At 38.1% G+C, this 19144-nt stretch overlaps 2 long non-coding RNA genes across 3 annotated transcripts; one reads left to right on the top strand and one right to left on the bottom strand.

Moving 5' to 3' along the window:
* The first annotated feature begins 6391 nt into the window (after nt 1-6391).
* On the top strand, nt 6392-15980 carry LOC139791158 (uncharacterized). Of its 2 annotated transcripts, XR_011723799.1 has the most exons (4): nt 6392-6727; nt 7593-7644; nt 10004-10161; nt 15930-15980. It is a non-coding gene; the product is annotated as an uncharacterized lncRNA (long non-coding RNA). The 2 variants fall into 2 exon arrangements; XR_011723801.1 differs by lacking the exon at nt 15930-15980 and having other exon boundaries at nt 10004-10929.
* LOC139791159 (uncharacterized) lies at nt 10686-13008 on the bottom strand. Its single transcript, XR_011723802.1, has 4 exons — nt 12869-13008; nt 12497-12561; nt 11233-11346; nt 10686-10773 (listed from the first exon to the last, which is right to left on the bottom strand). It is a non-coding gene; the product is annotated as an uncharacterized lncRNA (long non-coding RNA).
* Nucleotides 15981-19144: the final 3164 nt, after the last annotated feature.

Here is a 19144-nt window from a genome sequence, read left to right as displayed (position 1 = left end):
AAACAAAATATCCGTCTATTATCTGGAAGCAAGCGACCAACTCAGACCAGTCCTTAACACTGCAAGAACAAAATACACATTGTCCCAGACAGGCCAGTGAAGGAGCCCAGAATCAATATAATATAACTTCTGTGATTGCCAAAAAAACGGATTTTGTTTGTTTACAAAAGACAACTTTAAACCAAAATTCAAGCCAAGCATGCTGTCATATGGACTTGGAATAGGTTTAGAAAAAAAGAGCTGTCAGCAGTATTTAAAATTCTGTCAAGAGCAAGAGTAGGACCAGCGAGTCTACAAGTTACTACAGGCCCATTTAAAGAACAGTCCTGGCTCTAGAAACATTTTTAAGAAACAAAGGAGAAAAAAGGATCATTTACAAGAAATCCATGGCAGACCCTAGAAGGGAAGTTAAATTCTATTTTTTTTCCTCCAGGTTTTTTCTCTAATGAGATACCATTTAAAAAAATACATTGTTTATGAATGGCACCGAATTTTACTATCCATTATGTCCTGTAGAAGTGGTTTATTAAACTGAAACACCTTGAGAGTTAGGTGTTTAAGACATTGAGAGTTAGGATGTTCTAATGATTTCCAGTAAGTTTCAATACATTTGTTGCATTCAAATATACAATAATAATTGCATAATAAAATACTAGGTATTTGAATTTTCTGTATTTAATGAAAAGTATTCAAACATTCCACACTAAAATTCTTGTTATGAGTAAAACAGAAACGACTGATATTATTGAAGTTCACTGAACACTTGCTTTATTTTGCTGTTACTTACAACATTACTAAACTAACTGTTCTAGTTGAAACTTCCCAGGCTTTGTTTTCAGCCTCAGACTGGTTTTTTGTTTTAGTTAGATGGAGGGGTGATTTAGGGTTTCAGCCAAGACAGTCTGATCATTGCTAAAAGCTAGAGCAAAAGAATATGAGACTACTTATTCTTTTTAAGAACAATTCACTTACCTTTTTCCAATAACGAGAGAATGTTCTTATAGTTAGGAGCTTGAATTCTGACACAGAAAGAGAACCACCACTTACATTGGTGTTTTATTCTTTCTCTACAGATTCACCAAATGTGGCCAGGTTGTAGCAATATGAAAATCAGCAGTTAACACAAGCTCAGAAGTGATTTGTTTCATTTTACCAAATCAGATCCTTAGAGACTCACTCTCCACTAAATATTTTCCAGGTGCAGACACAGCAAGGCACTGCAGCTGATGGACTAAGCTTCATTCACCTCACCTGAAAGTCTTTGGTAAACTCAGTCTTGTTGAAGACAGAGAACTCTTGTTTTTGTTGAAGCCCAGAGCCTGTTTTGGTTGTCGAGTTAAACCTGGTGGAAGTAGAAAGGACTGGAAATGGAGACAAAGTGATAAAGGCTGGGATTGAGAGGCAAGAGAAAAATGACACCTGGATATTTGAAAGCAAATTTAGAAACTAATCAGACCAGGAACAGCTCAGTAAAAAGGCTCAGGCAGAGAAGGCTGGGAATAGTAGTTGTGGGAGAAAATGAAATTAATTAAAGATGGATGGAGGGCAGTTGGAATTTACTAGATAAATAAACCTAGGCATAGTAGTAATTCCCATCTATGGTCATACATGTTCAGTAAATATTAATTCAAACTGTAACAGGTACTGATAAAGTCAGTCCAAATAAGCGAGGAAATAGAAAAGTCTATTTTAAAAGGAAACAGCAAAACCTTGAATTGTTTAGGCTAGCAAAGAAAAGTTATTTTAAGGGATATATCTATAAATACTTTGTTATCAAAAGCTATCAAAGCTATTGGAAAAGCTGGAATACCAGCTACAACTATATGTAGATTAAAAACTGTGCAGTACTAACTATTGCAAAGATGAAATCCTGGAACAGCCTTTCAAGACTTGATGATCTCTGAGGTCCCTTCCAACCCAGCCAATTCTATGATTCTATGAAGTGGAGTAGATAGGATAAGAAGCAGCATATACATGAGGTTTTGATAACTTGCTTAAGTGACTGTGAGCAGCATACTATTTCCGAGGAAATAAAAATAAATAAATAAAAAAAAAAAAAAAAAAAAAAAAAAAGTGAGGCATATTAAAATACACTGGAATAATACTGAAAAGCAGCAGAAGAGGCAACAGATAGACGTGGAGTGGCTACAGACTTTGTGTAACCAGCATGGCAGAGTCAGTTACATGCTAGTGATTGCAGTTTGGAAGCTGTATTTACTTTATGAAGCCAGAGAATGGTGACAGAAACCAAAGAGCAAGGCAGATTCTCATAGTCCCTGGAGAAAGGACCGTGACACGCAGAAATGGAAGGTTTTTTAAGCAGACAAGATAAAGCCTGGATTTCTGTGCTGGTTTATGCTGGCTGCACATCTTAGTGTCCTCCTCCAGAATTAAGACATGACAGCAAGGTAGAAGGCAGAATAAGACAGTAATTGAATGTGATACTAGAGAGGCAAACACCACCTCGAGATTTTTTTCCTAAGAGATTTGTAAGGGAAAGGTGAGGAAGTGATGTCTAACTCAGACCCAGGACATCTCTGCTGAAGAACAAAACAGTAACACAGTCGCTGAAACGCTGGAGGGAAATTGGATCTGACTGCTGCTCTTAAAAATCCTATCTCTAGCACTAAATTAAATTACAGTGAAAATAAACATGTAAAGTAGCACAGGTATACAGTAAAGTATAAATCTTCCAAGTGCCTTAGAAGAATTTCTTTGTTGAGCCAAAGGCTCTTCTTTTTCAGTTGTTCTGTGAGCAGACAGCATCCTTGCGACAAGTTAATGCTTTTTTTATAAAATATTAGAATTCCTGATAAAATATAGTTTAATCATTACCATTCCATTTTTCACATTATACACCTACTCTTACTCCACTGCATGAATGACTAAGCGTGTATCTTTGTGTACGTGTATATAGACATGTACATATATATATTTGTTTAACCACTAAGAGCTGGGAATGACTCCAATGTGAAACAAATGAAATTGTTTTTGTTCCAGAACTATCATAGGAAATATCTTAAGCCTGGCAGCTATTGATTCAGATAGCAGCTTTATCTGCTGAATGGATAGAGGAAATGGGAGTGGTTAATAAGTGAGTAAATGTGAACTCTGTCCTAAAATCTGCAAATGAATACCCCATCCAGCTTTTCACTATCACAAAGCCCTGGACCATATCTCATCTTCACATTTCTGTCTTTCAGAGTGCTCACATTCAAACTAGTTCAATGAAATCAAGAGCATGCAGCACTATGCCATGTTCTACCCCAGTGCTTTGAGGTACATGTAATACATTAATCCTAAAGAGATGAAAACGGTATTTTATGATACATAAAACCCACGGAGTTGTTTTCCCTGTAAAGCACCAAAATTCTGTTTTTGGCAAACAGATCATAATTTCACTTATAGAAGGACCCCAGTGATCAAGACACAGGCAATGCAGAGCAGAAATTTTGATGCAAACATTAAAGAGGGAGCCAGGGTTGTTGCACAGTAAGTGGGAAAAAGCATGAAAGTGAAAAACAGTGTGGAAAAAGCAGACAGCTGAAGGAGTAGAGGAGCCTAAGGAATGGAGGACAAGAGGTAGGAAGCAGGGACAGCAGAGATGCAGGCAAAAAAAAAAACCAACAAACTTGGGAAGAGTCTTCAGGATGGGCATAAGAAAATCCTGTTTAGTGAAAAAACAGAGAATCATAGAATAGTTTTGGTCAGAAATAAAGATCATCTAGTTCCAACCCCATTGCCATGGGCAGGGACACCTTCCACTAGACCAGATTGTTAAGAAACACCATCCAGCTTGGCCCTGAACTCATCCAGCATCCACAATACCGCTGGGTAACCCATTCCAGTGTTTCACTACCTGCACAGGAAAGGCTTTCTTCCTAATATATAATCTAAATCTACTTTCTTCCAATTTGAATCCATTACTCCTCATCCTATCACTATGTGCCCTTATAAAAAGCCCCTCTCCAGCTTTCCTGTAGGCTCCCTTCAGGTACTGCAAGGCTGCTATAAGATCCCCCCATCGTCTCCTCTCCAGGCTGAACAACCCCAACTCTCTCAGCCTGTCTTAACAAGAGAGGTGCTCCAGCCCTCTGATCACCTTCATGGACCTCCTCTGGACTCACTCCAGCAGCTCCCTGTCCTTCTTGTGTTGGAGGCTCCAGAACCAGACACAGGTACTCCAGGTGGTCTCTCAGGAGAGCACAGGAGGAGAATCAGCTCCCTTCACCTGCTGGCCATGCTACTTTTGGTGCAGCCCAGGATACAGTTGGCTTTCTGGGCTGTAAGTGCACATTGCTGGCTCATGTTGAGCTTTGCATCAACCAAAACTGCCAAGTCTTTTCCTCAGGGCTGTTCTCAATCCATTCTCTGCCCTTCCTGTATTTGTGCCTTGGATTGCCCCAACCCAGGCACTGGACTTTGCACGTGGCCGTGCTGAACTTCATGAGTCTGGCCTGGCCCAACCTCAAGACTGTCAAGGCTTGTCCAAAGTCAGTCATTCTTTTTATGGCCCTTGACACCACCTTCCTTCTCTGCTGAGCTTTCTTCATGGTTTGATGACAGGTACTAATGGAGTCCCTCATTTGGGCACATGATGGGATGTCTGCATGCATGCAATGCCCATCTGCAACTCCTAACACATTGCCCTAAATTCCAGAGCTGAGATGCCAGATGGCCCTCACTCCTGATGTCATTTCTCAAACACTGTGTCACCAGCCTGCTACCCCAGTGCTCCCCTGGTGCAACCCTGGTGAGATGCCAAGTGCTTTTGTCTCAGCTGGATGGTGGCTATTGCCAGTGCAAAGACGTGTTGCACACAGTTGTTTTTTCCAGCACAGCAAGATGCAATATACAGGTTTATTACATCCTGCCTGCAGGGTGTGGCAGTGGCTGCTTTCTGGGTTCAGGCGACTACAAGGAGGTAACAACCTAAAATGACTCAAATGATGCTTCTCCTTCTTGGTTCTTACTGCACAGGAGCAATCAAACTGGTTTCTCTGGTCCTAAAAAAGAGAAAAGTAGCTTCATAGGTATTCCCTCTGAGGTAATTTGCTCTGAGTCTTTCTCAGCACAGGCTCTGGAAAGGTTTGTTCCTCTTTTGTTTCATTTTTGGAAGCCCTTCTCAGGAGGAATTTTTGTACCAAAGACCATGTTTCTTCTGGTAGAGGCAGGCTGTCTTGTAACACAAATTAAATTCTAGGCTGCAGAATAATTTTTAAAACCACTAGAAATTATAAACAAACAAACAAACAAAATGCCATACGCCTAGCTGTCAGCACAAGTAAAAGTCCTGCAGTCTCACAGTTATAATTTGGCCATCAGATTCATGTGCAGTATGAGATCCAGAAGGCAAAAAAAAACAACCAAGCAAACAAAAAACCCAAAACCCAAACAATAACTTTCTTAATCCCCTCAAATCCTTAAGGACTGTACTAATCCTGCACCAGGAGCTAGACTCCTGAATGACTGAGGACTCAGAAATGAGAATGAACATCACAGTGGTTGGTACATGCTTGTACTCAGAGAAAAACTGTTTTCTGGATTTGCTGGATAAACTTCTTGTATTTACTTTTATGCCAGCAGGGAGAATTGTGACAATTACATCCTATCTAATCAGGAACTTCTTTCTGCAGCTACAGCAAGTACTGTGTCGGGTCTGAAACCTCCCTTTCTTACTCTTACAATTTTTAATCATTAGCAGTCAGAATCAGTAACTCATTAGCAATCCAGTCAATATTCAAAATAATTTTTACCAAGTATTTGGTTGGGATCGAATAGCATCTTGGGTTTTTTGTATTAAAACTTTATTTCAGGTGATTGTGTTCTATGACCCATCCAAGCTCCTCAGGCTCCTGATGCACGGGAGGCTGCCTTGAATAAATTCAATGGGTCTTTATGGATCCTGCATGAAAGTTGGCTGTAACAGGCACAAGAAGTTTGGATCTGATTACAGCTCATGTGGGTGGCCAATTTTATGGGGAAAGCCAAGCCTAAATCCCAGAACTGAACAAGATTGGGCTTCAGGGAATTTCAGATTTGGCCATTGCATGGTTTCCCAGAATCCGTTGGAAAGGATGCTGAGCTTTGCCTTCAGCTCTAGAAAGATTTCTTACCATTTAAACACCAGATATAAATTTAACCAGAAGGAACACAGGCAAACAGAATCTTCAAACATAGCTAGAGAGACCTCCAGTGTGAAAGCTGAATTTACAGTCTGTAATAATGAATGGTTGCTTAATAAATGCATTATGGAAGGGATCAGACAGAGGCAGTCCAGAACTACTCTGACTACTGGCAAGCTCACAGCACATTAAATGTTAAGTCAAAGGAAACACAACAATGTTATCTAAAACACACAAAAGGCTTGAACTGATATGGGTAATGGCAAATAGACTATATAAATAATCTTAAGAAGATGTCATTAAAAGCCAACACTTCTACAGAGCCAATGAAAAGTGAGATGCAGTGTTGTTTGCCATTTCCTTATGGAAACTACTGATTACTCCACTTCTTCCTTCACATCAATAGCAGAGGTTTAAAGGTAGCTTACAAGAGACACTGGGAGTCACAGTGCAGTCCTCACTTCTCAGCTGAACCCACACACCTGAGTGCTGACAAGCACTCCCTGCCTCACAGCCCTACATGTATGGCATGAGAAAATGAGCAGCAAGCTGCTCAGCTTCCACTCCAGGCTCCTGAAAGAAGCAGCAGTTCCCATTTTCTGGTGAGGTCTTACTGGGTGCTCTACTTTCCCTAAACACTTTGAAAAACAGTATTCAATCCTAACATCTTATTTCTCATCACTCTTCTTGCCAGCAGAGAAAATTCCTGGCATCTACCCCCCAGCATTTCTACCCAGGGAGAAATCCATTAATTTTAAGAGACAGGTAGAGTTTGGAACCCACTATGTTAGATACTGTAAAATAAAAAAGGAAGGGAGACATTTTTGTTCTAAAGACTTAGCAGAATTTTAGTACACATTATCCAACCACCCTGTCAAGAGAAGAGCTTCAATCCTTTGCCACTGCTTCTTGAAAACAGCAACGAAGCAAAATGAACTGTTCCTCAATTTTCTTTGTGAAACTTGGCTCTCCAGGGTTCAGGTCATATTTACATAAGATATAAAGCCCTGGCATTAATTACCATTTTGTAAGTAACTTTGAGTACCATTGACTGGACAAAAACGGATGTACAAGCCCCAAGAGAAAAGAGAAGGTTTCCAGGGACTGCAAACAATTCTTAATCAGAGTCTAATATAGAAGCCTAGTCCTGCTCATTATCATTCATCCTCTAGAGCAAATATAATAAGCAGTATCCTTTTCTTAAAGTGACACAAACAAGTATAAATTGACTGACATTAGTAGAGCTACTTCTGCTTTCATATTCAAATTGAATTCAGCCTATGGTCTTGAAGTACAATAAAATTCACCTTGTATTAGACTAATATATAGCTACACTATATCAAGTATCATCTGTGATACGTCTTAATTTTCAGAAATAATATTTACATAAATGCAGTTCTCTATCTCATTTTGTGACTGACTCACTACAACAGCAACCTAAAAAGAAATTAATTTTCTTTTCTCTAGCCCAGAGAAGAGAGAAAGGAGAAGAGCTTCTCTTGTGCAGAGAAGAAAAAGGGTGGGTTTGCTGTTTTGTTTTTTTTTCCCTTTAAAAAAACAAAATGCAATTACTGTTCTGTTCATGGATTTTTATTAATAAACTGCTGCTGATTCTGCTGGCACCTTGCTTCTGTTATTGAGATGAGTCCTTCCAGCTTCCAACTGTGCTGGTGTTTTCTCTTGGGAAGGGATATGGCCTACAAGAGTTTCATTAACCTAAAAGAGAAACATCTGCTTGGAGTATGGAGCAATCTATTGGCCAAGCTTAGCAGTAGGTTAACTGCAGCTGGTCAACTCTGCCCCATCTTGCGTGCGTCATGGAGACCAAAATGAATTAGCATGTACTGTTTTTTAGTGGATTCTTTAAAGGAGATATGATTCAGATTAAAAAGATGATTATGTTGGCCATTTTCCTCTAACAGAGCACTGAATTACAAGAGTAGGTTTTCCAGAAAGACAATACTGTTGAACTACGAAGAAGGAACAGACAAGTTGTTATTGCATTTTTTACTAGACATGGAATTCTAAGTGCATCCAAAACCAGGCTAGAAAATTACCAGGGTGGGACTACTTGAATGTTGTTTTGGCTCTAAAGCATGCTGGTGGCCACTAGTTCTAGCACTGAAAAATAACATTGCCAGTAAATCAAGAAAATTTCTGTTCACATAATTTGGAATTGCCTCCACATCATGAGGTGCTTAATAGGCTCTGTTCCATATAAAAAAACCTATGGTACAGTCTCTGCTTCCTATGAAACATTAGTCAGACTTAAATGTTTTTTCAAGGACATTCTTTCTAACTTAACAGTAGACGCAGCCCTTAAAATACTAGGTACCTAGGTACACAACTTTTAATTCTTTAATTAATCATTCACAAATGTCTTATTCAATTTAATGACAGTGAAACTCACTAAAAAAAAGCTCTGTAAAGAAAGAGTTCAATTCATTTCTCTGTTACTCTGCTCGAACTCCACCAGGTATGCCAGTGTGTACAACACAGACTGGCAAATCTCATGTTACCCGCTTATCTTAGGTTACTTCAACATAATTAACTGGCAGACATTAAGAATTCTGGCTATGTCTGTGGTGCATTGATAAAGCAAGTTGTTTTATTAAGGACAAAAAATGAGCGGAGAGACAAAAAAATTGTTATTTCTGCAAGTTTGCTCTGCAGTGGTTATCTGTGTTGGTTATGCTGCAACCCATACAGAGGCATATTTGTTTTGCTATATATGTATACTTTTACAAGGTGTTTTCAGATCCGTTGGTATGGAAAAAAAGCATTACTACCAGCATGGCTTTTTTTCCAAACCTTACAGAAAAAAGAAACTACTTCTGGAGAATTTCCATAATTTCTGTGAATTTCCATATACTGTTATCAAAATCCTGTTTTGTTTTTTTTTTAGAGAGAGCTCCAAGGATTTTCTGAGTGCTTCTTCCCTGTAAATATAATAGCAGCATGCTATCTCAGGCCCATCATGCAGAACTTTCACACTTAAATCAGTCCTCCCTCATTTTGTACCCAATGCTACAAAGAATATATCACTAAACCCAAGTTCCCTCTACTTTTCACCCTGTAAATATTACACACACGATGAACACCAGCAGGAGTATAATAAACTAGGAATGTAAATTTTACATAAGAAAAGTTAATATTTTTTATGCAGAAAATGCAACCAAAAGAATTTGTTCTAAAAAGACACTTTGTGTTTCTAGAGATAGGAAAAGCTCTCTGATAAGTGCTGGAAGGAAAGACCAGAGCTTGCACTAATATTTTTCTTGTTGCTAGTGATGTCAGAAAGTGTTAAAGTATCACTTTAATATTGTTTTAAAGATTAACTAGTCTGTTGCAATTTTCTTAAGTATTTGTAGCAGATTGAGAGTCACAGCACACTCACCATCTGCTCTAAACTCAATACTTGGATGGCATAAAGCCAAACCCTCAAAAAGCTATCAGTTTGATTGTCAGGCTGCAAGATATGCTTTATAGCCTTAAATCTCAGAACCTCAGTTAAAGCTGGTTTGGATTACAGTTCAGATTCTAGTGCATTTGCTTAGGCTTGTCAGCATCATATCATGTATGTTTCTGACCCAACTTCATTTCATTCTATCTCTCCTTAAAACATTTTTTCCTTCTTTTACTTCATCAAGGATACAGATGTTTCCAATTAATGTCTGCTTTACTTTACCTTCATAAAGCCAGTATATTGCTGTCGAGACTGCTAACAAATCTGTCCTATCACTGTGAGGCCCTAATCCACCTCACATCAGTCTTGAAACTTCAAACTAAGCCACCTTTAATTTTCACTGAGTTTGTGAATTTCTCAAGGAACAGACTTCAGGAGACAGGATGTAACTCTGTTCTTCTACCTGTTTCAGAAGACTGGTATTCATTCTAAAGAGGATAACTGTGAGCTAAAAATAAAACAGAAAACAAAAAACAACAACAACAAAATAAAAAAAAAAAAAACCCAAAAGCACAAGGAGACATTTTGTACCATCGAGATGGAAGGAGCAATTGCTCTTCTGTAACAAAGGTAACCCTAAAAACACTGAAAACATTTGGAAGCAAATTTCCATTGACTGATGTGGGTTTTGGTTGTCTTTTGTCTTCTCCTCTTGTACAACTCAATCCAACCCAGTGGATGTCAGAGAGGATGCTGTCACAGACTGCAATACAAATTGGTTTATTCCTTTTGGGGCAGAGAGGGGCAAATAATGGACTAATAGTTTTTGTTCAACATGCACCTAAGCAAACTGGATGACAATTTTGATGTTGTCCAAGTGAAAAGCAAATGGGATTCTGTCAAATTTACTTTGTGTAATTACAGTAATTTTTTTTTTTAACTCTTGAGAATCATGAACGGGACATCAAAAACTACTTGGTAAAAACCTCCATAAGTCTCCAAGGCTTTCTTATTTGTATTTTCAACTGTGCTTTTCTAGGCTGGATAGAGCATTATTATTCCCATTTTATGTAGAAGAAAACCAAGGTGGAGTGCTGTGAAGAGATTTGCCCAAGTCCTCATAAAAAAACTGTCCTCAGGACTGAGAACACAGGTGGTAAAACTCAACTTTTCTCCAAGAAACATTTCCTTGCTCTTAAAATTTTGAAAATTGGCATCCTGCATCATTCTTGATCTCATTTCCTGTTGGAAAAACACAGGCAAATCATGCTACTAGAGAAAGTTCTTGGAAAATTAATAAAATCATAAATCAAATAAACTCCTGAAAAACAAGCTGAGAAAAATCCTCAGATTTTTCAGGAAGATTAAAGAAGCGTGAGTTTGCAGGAAAAAAAAAAGTTCTGAGAACAGTAGGTACTTTTTGGCTTTGCAGCAAGCTGTTTATAACCAGAAATGGAACTGCTGTTGAACATCACAGAATATTATTATTGGATGCTGTGCTCACACGCATTGGATGGCATTCTCTAGCAGTGGCCACAAAGTGCCAGTGCAGCACAGATGCTGCAAAATGTGAGTGTGAGTAGAGTGTTGGAGTCCTCCCAGAGACACGTGCAACACACACTGGGGTACAAATAATCCCAATCGTGTGTGAGGCACCTAGACCAAAGCAAGCTTGGGAATGCTGCTGAATGCTGGAGTCACCTTGACTGCAGAGGAGGTGCAAAGAGGACCACAGGAGTCAGCTTGTTGGCAAAGAGCAGGGGCACTTGAGAAGCAGGATAACAGGGTCTGTCCAGGAGGCCATCCTGAAATGGTCTGTGAAAACATAAGGCACACTTCAGATAATGGTAGGAGTGTGGGTGGCATTCTGCACTGAATTTTTTCACAGCTGGTGTTGCATGAAGCTGCTCTTTCATAAATATCACAATTAGACAATCATTTTGAAAAAAGAGGTTTAGATGGAAAGGAGTATTTTTATAGCTAGCACCAAAAGGAATCAACTTTCTGTTCTCTAAGATTAGGGACTGACACCTAGAAATCCTGCACATAAATGGAACATAAAATCCATGGCCTGCTAAGTCCAAAACTATTTCTTGCCAAGATTCTTAAGCTTAATGACAAAAGACCATTTTTAAAAGGTGCATTCGAACACAAGTGTTATCCTAGTATCCAACAGACTGAATATTTTCAAAACACAGATTGCTTACATCAGTCTTATGTTATCTACATCTCTAGTGCCTTAAATTTTGTAAATTTTTTCAATATTATAGGATTTCTGCACCAAAAGGGCTTAAAATTTTGATACATACTTTTTCTTCTTCAATCAAATATCACAAATTCCATTGGTAGAAAAATATTATAAAAATGCACACTGCACAAACACAAGTAGGCAGGATACTCCCCAAAAAAACCTGTTACTTCCTGATCATAAAATAACACAGAAGTCAGAGGATAAATGTAAAATGTGGACTATGTAGTGGTATACGACAACATTCCTTGCAGATTCCTCACTCTGATATCAATTACCATTTTAATGGTCTTGGGAATTTCATGCATTTTAATTAATTGTGGGGCAAAATATATTCATGTGACTCACAGTGGCTCCAGGAACGTCAAGCAAAATACAGAGAAGTCAGTGGAAAGATTGCACATTGGACTGGGTGCAAGTTCACCAACCTTAGCCAACTCCAGTCAACTATGTAAATACTCCTTGTTTTTGGAGTAGTTGTAGCCTTAGATATAAAAAGGTCTCTGATTAATATAGAAGATTAAGACCTTATTGAAATGCCCACCAACTAAAGACATATGGACAAAAAGACTCAAAGAGGTTTTAAATCTTCAGCTACCTGATGTCTAGGGCAGACCTGCAAGGTTCCCAAGTGTTACCTGTCATCAAGCAGCACAAGAAAAATGTTTTATTTTAACAATTTATTTTAACAATTCTGTGTGACGCACGAACACTCACTTTTAACAGGCGTCCCCTGAAGATCAAGTAGTTCTTTTGATGTTTATTGATGGTTGGTCCAGCTTCTAAATGAAAATATGGCTGTTAGGTTTAATAGGTTTACTCTGCCATAAAAGATTATAGTTGGGAGAATGAAATGGCAAACAAATACTGAAAAGGTCAAAAGCCCAACCAGTTGAAACCCATATATCACTTACCTGTGGATTCACATTTTCAACATTTTAGAGTAACAGTAACCTTGTTGCTCTTGTGAATGTTTAGCATAAAAATGGAGTTTTGGTTCTCTTATGCTATAGATATAATTCTATGAAAATTCACTTCTAGAATCGACATGCCAAATATTTTTAATTTCTTTAATTTGTTATTGCTTACTTTTTCAAAAGTGTGATGACTATGTCAGCAGTATGATTATGTATTGCTCCAAAGTCCAGGGATTTTTCATTCTGGAGAAAAGTAACACCAACAAAGTACTTAACTAAACAAATCAAATGCTAACATTTGACAAAAATACAATAGGCATTCAGTCAAGAAAATCTGCATAACAGATTTCCTTGAAAGGTAAATGATACTAGGATCAGTTCTAGTTTAAAGCAAATCTTTGTACACTGTCAATCAAAAGCTGGCTCAGCTACTCAGTGAGGAAATTCATGTGTCACTGGATTGAACTATGAATTTTATTTGGGAGAGGGATCACATCCCATAGAAATTCTCTTAACAGAATTCTTCAGTTTACTTCCTCTTTTGCTTTTGCTCAATATTGTTCAAATCTTTGAGTAAATAATCCTCATTCTGCTGTGTAAAGAAAGGTAATAGGGTAGAAAAGTGATGCTTCTCTTTGTCATTCAGTTATATCACAGCTCTGTCATAGACAAACCTATATTTTACAGCCACATACTTAGTGACTAAAACACATATCTTGGTGACTTCTCACACAAGAGGCCACAAATCAACCCAAAAACCTGAGCTGAAAGAAAGCAATTTATAAGTTGCTTAGCCTTGGCTGCCAGCCATTTCTCCAGGTGCCATGCCTGAGCACCCCACAAAGATTAATGCAGCCTTTCAACACCTCTGTTCAGGAGTAGGTTCATTTTCTACATGCAGAAGCAGGCCAAGGAAAAGCAAATTTCTCACACTGACTAAAGAAAGCTTGTCAGAGGTGAAAATTGAGCACAGCTCTCCTGGCCCCAAATGTGGTGCCTCGATGACCCTCTCTTGATGGCCCTTTCACTCAAACACCCCCCCTTGCCTCATCTCAACATGAAGAATTGTGCGACATTCAACAAAGTGAAGTAGAAAAAAAGCAGCTACCCAAAACAAACTGGGGAAATCTTTTTGCCTTGTCTCTAACCCATGAGTTCTGCAGTAGGATTAATGCTACCACATACTAATGCATGGCTGTAGTGTCCTTGTTACTTCTCAGTGCTGAGTGCTACCACCTTTTCTCTTAAGGATGCCTGCCCCTTCCCTTACCCTCATTCCCCCATCAAAAGTACAAAAAAAAAACAAAGCAGAAAAAAACAAAACAAAACAACCCCACAAAACCAAAAAACAACAAAAAACCAAAAAACACAAATCCAAAATGAAGTATCTGTTTCAAGTTATTTTAAAACAGTCATTACCAAGAAGTAGCTGAGGAAGGTTAAAGACTCTTAAGGAAACAAGATTATTAGTGAACCCATACCTTCACTTCTCCTTGACCATTCTTAGAATTATAGAATTAAATCTTGGACTTCACAGATTGCTAGCAAGCAGAAGGAATGCAAACTGGTGGTGTAACTGGACACATGAAGCAACAGCCAGAATGGTCAGGCTTTGCTTTCCTTAAAGCCAATGTCCACTTTGATGTCAGGAACAGCAGAAAGCCCTCTGAAGGAGCTGTAGTTCCACACAGGGTGCTTGTTTCTCCTAAAAGGCACAACAAAACAGTCTGAACAACCAAAACCCTGTCTGTGCTTAGAAAAAAAATGGCACCGATGATAAAAAAACAATATTTAGAGCTACTTGGTCTTTCATCACATGTTTTCCAGAGCTGGACTTTTCAGGTAAACATAAAGGCTCCAGTTGCTGTGCTGGCTCTGCACTACAGGATGGTCTCTCTTGGATTTCAGTAACACAGCTTTGGGAGGAATGCACCTCTCTCACATGAAGCCCTAAGTAATCAAGGCTCCCAGTGGGACTAATGGGGAGATGGAAAAATTAAGCCCATCCTTAAAATACATCTGCAAAATAATGTGGGCAAGTTGCCCTCAATTTTTTTTTTTTTTTTCTCCAGTCTCTTGACAAAGTTGGAAGCATGGACAGTTTGGTTTAGACTGAGGCCTAACTTTTGGATGGCCCAAGTTAGCACTGGTGAAGACAGTTCAGAGCCTCTGTATTTTGTAACTGCAGAAGAAAAACTTATAACTTATAACTTATAATAAAATATTTTTTAAATTATAAAAAGAAATTACCACCGAATTCAAACTTGCAAAGTTTAAGCAAAAATTGGGTCAGGGCTTCAGAGCAGGATTTGGGCTAGTTGAGAGCACTGCAAATGAGGGAGGAATGAATAACATAGTTGTGTTTATGGACATAACTAAGCTAAATTAAGACTTAGTAAAATTACATTTTTCTTCTGTCAGCTAAAAATGAAACACATTACTGGAACTGACCTCTCATAAATCATGTAAGAAGGAATGGGCTCTCTGTACCCTATCAGAATAATATCACCATGTGTTCAAATGTGAAAGGAAAAATGAGAGTTCATTCACAGTTACTTTATTTTGTTGAAGATGCAGTACCCATTTCTAGAAATGTTTGTTGGTACATCTTATCAGATAACATTTCATTCTGTTAACATTTCAGGTGCTAAAACTGTTTAGCTTTATGGAATGTGAATGACAAACCAACTGGCAGATAAGATGTACCTGTAACTATTTTAGATTATTTAATTGCAAATTTTCAGTCGTTCCTGCATTAGTTTTAGAACAAGTACTCCAAATGACACATCACTATCAGAGCTGGCTATCTAGTTCTCTTTTCTTAAGAGACTTTTACTTTTTTGAGAATTCAAAACAAACCATCTGCCACCTGCTATTAGTCTTTGTAAATTCAAACTAATTTGAAATTAATTTGTGTTCTCTTAAAATTGATGGACTTGGAATTTAATTTTAGAGTCAGTTTTGGCCTGGTGATGACATATTCACTGGGACTCACTGTGAACATTTTCAAAGATGACTTCTAAGCTTTTAATAACACAATATTGTTTTTACTAAGTTCTACAACTGTACAATAAATAAACAAGAAGTTCTTAATTCTGCTTATTTAAAAGGAACAGAAAGAGAATATAATGTGCCTCACTGTACCTGTGAGGCCTGTGTGTGCCTTTCCAGGTTTTCACAGATTTTGCTGTAGAAAATATGATGCCTTCCTTTTTTTTTTGCATGTTTTTTAGGCGAGAAATAGACAGAAAAGAGAAGCCAAAGAATTTTTATGCTGAAGAAGAGGATTGTAAACATTTCTTATGTTGATAAGTAAAGTCTCTTACACACATAAGTAAAGTCTCTTTGTCGCATCTTCCCTGTACCTGGGCTTTGGTACTTTAAGAAATACAAGTATAACTACAAATGCAATTGCATGAAAATGCACAGAAGTTACATCCTATGACTCAGCTGCCATTTGGGCAACTAATCCAATGCCTCTATAAACTCAGATTTACAACTCTCTATATAATAGACTTAAGAAGGGAACAGTTTTATTGCCCTGTCTCACCTTAAGCTCAAAACCCATCTCATGTGGCAACAAGATAAAGACAAGAATTTCAGAGGTTTTATAAAACACAAGTTGGACATGGGCCTGCTGGTGTCTCTCATTCCCTCTCTGCAATTATAGGCAAATGTCTATGTGACAAACAGAAGTTTATGAAGTCCTGTGTTAACTAAAACAGGATTTTTGCCTTATCAGATAAGCATTTTTGCTATTCTTATTGGAAGGCTGTTCTGCTACATTAATCTCACTGCTATATATTGTCTTTTCCAGTTATTCTGTAGTTATGGGCCATGGACATTCATTTGTTTCGTCAGTGAAAGCAAGAGAGAAATTAATGCCTATAACAGACAAGATAACACACCGGTAGCTGGACACTCATTCTTGATCAGGCTTAGAATATGAGCACGAGTTATCACATTTTACACAATCACTGTAGCCTCTGAGCTACAGTAAACCTCTGTTAAAAACCTACTGTAAATCCCTGAGCTTTTCTAGGGCAGGCATCCCCAGCTACCAGCCTCAATTTTGGTCTCACCAAGTTCTGCCTTGAACTTAAAGAATCTGTGTTGTTAAAAGTTTTATTGAAGCTGGAGTACTTCAGAAAAAAAAAAAAAAAAAAAAAAAAGTTGTGGTTCTGATGAAGTGCCACTTTCCAACACACATATAAAATGTTTGAACAAATAAATCCTGACCACTTTAACACACAACTGATTTTTTAAAGGTACCTCAGAGAATAAGTGAAATAGCGTCCATTTAAGTTTTCTGTGATTTTACTGTGGTTATATTCCCAAGTGCTATGCAGCATTCTATAGGCTATGATTTGCTAAGCAAAGGCATTTTTGTTTACACTGTTATTTTTTAGCCAAGTTCATATGAGCAAATTCAAACATTGCTCCCATATTTTGATTGGAAAAGACTTAGCTCCCCAGGGTGCAGGGAAACATTGGGACCATAACTGAAAAGCACATGCCATCAGGCAAATTAGGATTATTTATGCAAATGAGAGAGTGCATTGCTTTTTAATAAGGAAGAGCCAGAAGACAGTAAAGACCCTATTAATTTCAAACACTAGTGTTAACCATACACTAGTTGAGTCTAGTGTTTCATTTCCCTCATTTCATTGTCAGCTGTCAAATAAAAAAATGACAGTATCATGAAGCTACTCCACCTTGGAGATTGGATTTGGTACCCACAGAGAGAAAAAAAAAATCTGCCAAAAAAAATCTCCTTTTATGGTTCTTTTTCTCAAGAGCCAGTACTGGCATGTGGGATGAACTGTGACCCTGTGAGGTCAGGGTTTGGTCCCAGAAGCATAGTGCAGTCCCAGAAGTCCTGGTGAGTTACTAGGGAAGTGATGATTAACTTCTGTGGAAGTTTCAAAGTCTTCAAGGGCTGAAGATTATTTCCTCTTTGCTAAAGTTCAGCTTTTATACAACTTCTTTGCAATCAGCTGCATGAAATTCCATGAGGAAACATGGCTCAAGTGCATTACAAGAGCAAACAGAAGTAGGTACCGTATGTGAACACTTCACTGAGACACCAACAGAACTTTCAACTAAATAGTTACAAAGGTCTTAAGCAGTAATTGCCCATTGAACAAGCTTACACTGTGATCAGAAAATGTCAGGTTTGGGAGGAAGTTTATTTTTGCAAGCTGCTGAATGTGATAGGGTGTTTTTCTTTAAATCATAAATCTGCTGACTTGTGGAAGCTTTTGGAAACTATGAAACATGTAATTGTTTCATTGAGGGGCTTGATGAAAAATGCCTGATGGTTATCTTTAAATTATTAGTTTAACTAAACAAGAGAGACTGAATAGCTATGGGATAGATATTTTGCAGGGAAGTACCTGGTTGTTCCTGCATCATCCATTTACACTTCCTAGCTCTCCTGCAAGCCCAGCAACAACAACAACAACAACAACAACAAAAACCCTCGGAGAGCTACTTGGATACCAGCAAAGTATTTAAATGCAGTAAAAAAAGATCCTGTGAGGAATCTCTGCAAGTACGGAGTTGGCATTCCTGCCTTCTCTGATCCATAACCCATAGAGCAAATGACAGCTTTGGCTCATCATTAGACAAACAGTTTAGTTTGATCACTCCCAGCATCACTTAAATGGTGTCTGCAAGACCATAAATGTCAAGCTTTTTGCACTTTAATAACACTCACAAATGCAAGGGGATTCAGACTGGAGAAGGGGACAGAGGATCTAAAAGGCATTTAGGACTTTTTTCTTTCCTCTGCATATTACGGGCTATCACTTCAGTGTTCATTTTTGGTTTTGTGGGGTTTTGTTCGGTTGATTGGTTTTTTGCTTTGGTTTTGGTTTTGTTTTTCTGGATTTTTTTTTTTTTTTTTTTTTTTTTTTTTTTCCTAGGGGATAAAAGTCACCTCAGAGGAAAGAATCAGGGAACAAAAATAATACAGCCTCTCAAATCTACATAAGTCTGAAGGGTTAAATTTTATCTTCCTCTTCAATTACTCCTATTATCAATTATTCCAAAGAAATAACAATCACTAAACTACCCTTATCTGACATTAGCTTGTACTGAGCTTAATGTGCTTTATAAGCATGAGGTTGTGCTCACAGCTATTGTGGAATACCCAGGCTGGTTTTATTCCCTTTTTACTGACAGAGAATCTAAAGTAAAAGAGAAACTGTACACCTGCTGATAATCACCCAAAGCTCCAAAGAAACATTGGCAGAGATATCAGGAGATAAGGACAGCTGAGAAGGGGAAGAACAGTAAAGGCAAGAGAGCGATTTTTTTTATCAACCTCCCTGAAAGTTTTCTAGGTATTCTGGAGCAAGCAGAGAAAACTAAAGGTACAAATGAATTATTTCCATTTTTTTTTTTTTCAGAGAGCTATCAGGTTAGTAAACTAAACTCAGTTCTT

Source organism: Heliangelus exortis, chromosome 1, assembly GCF_036169615.1.
Source record: "Heliangelus exortis chromosome 1, bHelExo1.hap1, whole genome shotgun sequence".
Taxonomy (NCBI): Eukaryota; Metazoa; Chordata; class Aves; order Apodiformes; family Trochilidae; genus Heliangelus; species Heliangelus exortis.
Note: the sequence above shows the minus strand (reverse complement) of the source record. Positions and strands in the feature narration are given on the sequence as shown.